At 47.3% G+C, this 4,354-nt stretch overlaps 1 long non-coding RNA gene across 2 annotated transcripts; it reads left to right on the top strand.

Moving 5' to 3' along the window:
- Window positions 1-975: 975 nt before the first annotated feature.
- Window positions 976-3,834, top strand: LOC109767887 (uncharacterized). Of its 2 annotated transcripts, XR_002233922.4 has the most exons (4): window positions 976-2,261; window positions 2,493-2,613; window positions 3,130-3,251; window positions 3,343-3,834. It is a non-coding gene; the product is annotated as an uncharacterized lncRNA (long non-coding RNA). The 2 variants fall into 2 exon arrangements; XR_012188733.1 differs by lacking the exon at window positions 976-2,261 and having other exon boundaries at window positions 2,279-2,613.
- Window positions 3,835-4,354: the final 520 nt, after the last annotated feature.

Genomic DNA, 4,354 nt, shown 5'->3' with positions numbered 1-4,354 from the left:
CGTCGAGCTCCTTGGTGAACACGGGGGGCTGGAGAATAGCAGCTCACAGTCGCCCACCTTGATCCAGTCGCCAACGCCGATGTCGGGGGTTGTTGTTGTTGTTGTTTCGCCTAATCCTCTGTAATGGTACGTCTTATGCTTGACGAGGCAGAGATCAGCTTCGCCATCGCCATAGCACGTCACCTCCATGCCGATGAGCGTGACCAATTTCTGACCTCTTCCGTTCTGTGATAATTTGGCGATGCAGAATCGGCCGTCGGCTCCAGGGTGCACGAGGAATGACTGCACCGGTGCGTGGTAGTGCCCCTTGGGCACTGTGAAGCCCGCCCACTCGCGGCTCACCGCGCCTTGCAACAGTTCCGAGGCGCAGAGGATGTCCTCGTCTCTATCCGACAAGCCGAACTAGACATCGAGCTCCTTGGTGAACACGGTGGGCCTGGAGAATAGCAGCTCACAGTCTCCCAGCTTGATCCAGTCGCCAACGCCGATGTCGGGGCGCCACATGTTCGTCTTCATGTCATAGAAGTAGGTGCGCACTACTAGGAAAAACTTATAGGCAGACGCTTACTAGTAGCGTGGGTTTATATCCCTTGCTACTGCTACTTACTAGTAGCGCGGGTTTATAACCTCCGCTACTGCTAAGTTGATAGTAGTAGTGCGGGTTCGCTACTACTAAGTGATTTCCACCGTGCCCCTCGAGACCGGCCGTAGTAGTAGCGCGATTTATAAACCACGATACTACTAAGTTCATAGTAGTAGCGCGGGTTATATACCCCACGCTACTACTAAGTGATCTTCCTCGTGCACCCGGGACATGCTATAGTAGTAGCGTTGAGTTAGCGTCGGGTACTACTAAGTGATCTCCTTGCCGCCGCCACCTCTGCCTCTCACCCCTCCTCCGCCTTTGTCTCTGTGTTTCTCCTCCAATCCCCACGATTCCCCCAACCAACCCGTTACCGCCGCCGACGCCGACAACCTCCTCTCCCCCAACCCCACCGCCGGCGCCCCCACCTCACCAGCAGCCACTGCCATGGACAGAGCCGCTGCCTCTCTTGGCGCCCGAAGCACTAGCTCAGGCCGTCGCGACCCACCCGCTGCATCTCGCGTTCACGCGCGAGATCCGCGTCCTGCGTTCATGGCCAAGCGGGCGTCCACGCGCGGATCCTCCTCCTCGCCGTGCCCTTGTGCTGGCCCCGAACCCTAGCTAGGGACCCCCTTCTCCGGGCGTGGCGCGGCGCGGGGAGGGCTCCCTCTTGCCCACCGCCGATGCAGACGGCCCGCCGGAGGTCCTACTACTTGCTCCTCCGACCCTCCTGCTGCTGCTACTAGTGCGGAGCAGCGGGCCGGTTACTTGTCTTTTCTGTGTGCGCAGCGGCGGCTTAATTTGTTTGTTTTTAGTTCATCTCTGTTGTGTTCTGCCTGGATTCGTGACTAGTAGTAGCGGTAATTAGTACTCCACTTTCAGTTTCGATCGAGCCTAGATTGCAAGGCCGATTTTCATACTAGCACTCTCCATGCAGCTCCTCAATAATTGTAGTCAATTGGTTGGACAGTCTTGTTTTCATCATTTTTTTCTAGTTATATACGTAGTTGACTGGGATTATAATGCTATCTTTGCTTACTGTTAACTGTCCAAGTTGATGTAGAAAGATAAACAGTTGTTGATCGCTTCCACGATTGTCTGATAGAAACGTCAATTAGTAAGTGAAAATAGACGTTTGCGCCTACTTGTATTTTATAGCAGTTTCTGGGACTGTGACATGTTGGTCATCCTTCTGTGATTGGTTATATATGTTAGGCCTGTGGAAAAGGACTGAAGAATCCATAGCAAGAACTGAGAGGCTATATAATTTTGCACCTACATAAGTAACTTGCCCCAATTCTTTGGTACTGCCCTGAGTTTTCAGGGGCGTATATGTTGGGGATTTCTTATTTGCGTCCATTCCTTAGTCGCCTTACGAGTTTGTCATCTGTTCCACTTAAAATGCCCACAACTTCTCTGAACTTTCCAAGACCACCTCCTTGTTGATGTGTCTGCGCCATATGATTGCAGAAAGCACCTGGGATATACTAAGCAGAGTGGTGCCTTAACAGCTTCTTGCATTTTGTTGCACTTGCATCTGAGCAATTACACTAAAATCTGGTTTCTCTGGTTGTGCTACTGACATGTCTTTATATTTCTTGGCAGATTAACATATTCAAGTCAAGATGGTTAGGTTTGGGAAAAAGTTGACGGCCGGCCAAGTTCCAGAGTGGAGAGGGTATGATTCAGGTTTTTTTTTTTCACGTTGTACTGACCTGTATCATTGAGTTCTCCAAATATTCTGTCAACTGCTTCTGATGAAACTTATCTCGATTTCTTACCATGTTTACTGAACAAGAAGATAAAGAAACATTGCAATTGAGTGCCCATCTAATTGGTGTAAAAAAATTGCACACTTGGCCTTGGCTACCAATTTTTTAACGTTGCATTGCTGATTCAATGTTTACAGTTACTATATAAACTACAAGCTGATGAAGAAGAAAGTAAAACAATATGGGTAGCAGCTCCAACAGGGAGAGGAAGACCGTCGCCGTGTTCTCAAGGATTTCTCAAAGATGCTTGATGATCAGGTAATGCTAAGAGATGGATCTCTGCCAATTCATTACTTCATTCTCCCTGATCTGACTTTAACCTGCAGACTTTAGCTTTTGTGTGGTGTGGACAGTGTAGTGACAGGGGTTGCGGCCTTGTGGGGTCTAATACATGTTTCTTATTGCAGCTTTAAGCTTCGCTGTCATCTAATTCTTTCTAGTTAATATTTGTTGTCTGTCTTTGAACCTATAAAAATGGGTGATCTGTACACTTGTCATCTCCTACATGTGTTTCCTGAACATGTCTAAAGCTTTTATAAGAAATGCAGTTCTGAGCTCAGGCAATCGTAGGATGACTAGACACATACTAAATATGATTTGAGATGTATATGTATGCTAATTGATGTTTCGAGGGGTGCTCATATACTTCCTTGGCAACATGGGAAGCTTTCACATTTGGTCTAGTTGTCTCTATGGGTTAGCGACTTAGCATACATGTTGTAATCAACTTTCACATTTGCTTCTCTGACCAGTAAGGTCTGTTTTCATTCATAGGTAGAAGATAGCAACAGAGTGGGAAGGTTTGTGCAGAGATCTTACCTGGAGGTTATCACAGATGCGCACAATATGACACTGAATTGGCCAAAAATAGGGAGCTACAAGATGAACTTTTAAAGGTTGGTTCCATTTTATGTATATGCCTTGTACACTCTTATAGTCTCCCATGATTGAAGTCTGCAATGCTTATAGGACAATCTTTGTTTGTAGGTTAAGACCTCACTGTCTACTTCAAAGAAGAGATTTGAAGAGTTGCAAAAGGTAATTCTGGGGCAAATTTCCATTGCTGCAGGATAATGAGATGTTGAAGCGGCAGACTGAATCCATGACACCGAAGTGCAATTGCGGCAGATTATCTCTATTTTTCCTTTTCATTTTTCTTATTATTGGAGTGAGAACAGGTAGAATGAGGAACTGTGTGATAGTAGGTACAACAACTACGTTTGCAATTGTTAATGACATACATACTTGCATGTTCTTTGAAGTGGTCAATCGTGAGTACCAATGCATAATGATGGGGTTTTGGCTCATTTATTGGCTTCGGTGTCCAGTTAACCATGAAACAGGAGCCCATGTCAATTATGTATGCTCTTACTGGATGTGTTCTAATGCTGGTTTATTATAAATCTTGTATTTGTAATGATGTGTATTGGTTTAATTTTTTTAATTCCTAATAAGTTAGTAGTAGCATGGAGAGGAAACTGAGCGCTACTAATATATATATAGGATACTAGTAGCGTTGGTTGTTTACCCACGCTACTACTATTTCATTAGTAGTAGCGCCTGTACGTAATAGCAGTAGCGTGGGTGGCACACGCTACTACTAACAAAGTTAGTAGTAGCGCGGGTTTAACCCACGCTACTACTAACTATTAGCTGTAGAGCGATACTAGTAGCGCGGGTACCCGCGCTGCTAATAGCCATTTTACCCGCGCTGCTAGTAGCCTTTTTTCTAGTAGTGGCGGTGCATCTTTGCGGAGACGCAGACGTAGGACTCTTCGTCGTCAGCGACCACTGTGCAGGACCGGACGTAGCCATCCGGGCCGTTCCCCGGCTTCGCATAGGGAGGCGGCGGGATGGGATGCCAGGCCATGTAGGGGCGTATGGCACATCTTTGGGAGGCCAGTACATCGGGTCGATGAGCACCTCCGCGGATGGCGTCGACGCGTCGTCGTCGGCGGAGGGTGGGTTGGCCATGACAAACAGATCGTTGCCGACAGCG

Source organism: Aegilops tauschii, chromosome 7 (genome assembly GCF_002575655.3).
Source record: "Aegilops tauschii subsp. strangulata cultivar AL8/78 chromosome 7, Aet v6.0, whole genome shotgun sequence".
In the NCBI taxonomy this organism is placed as follows: Eukaryota; Viridiplantae; Streptophyta; class Magnoliopsida; order Poales; family Poaceae; genus Aegilops; species Aegilops tauschii.
The sequence above is the reverse complement of the archived record's forward strand: the minus strand, read 5'-3'. Positions and strand labels throughout refer to the sequence as shown.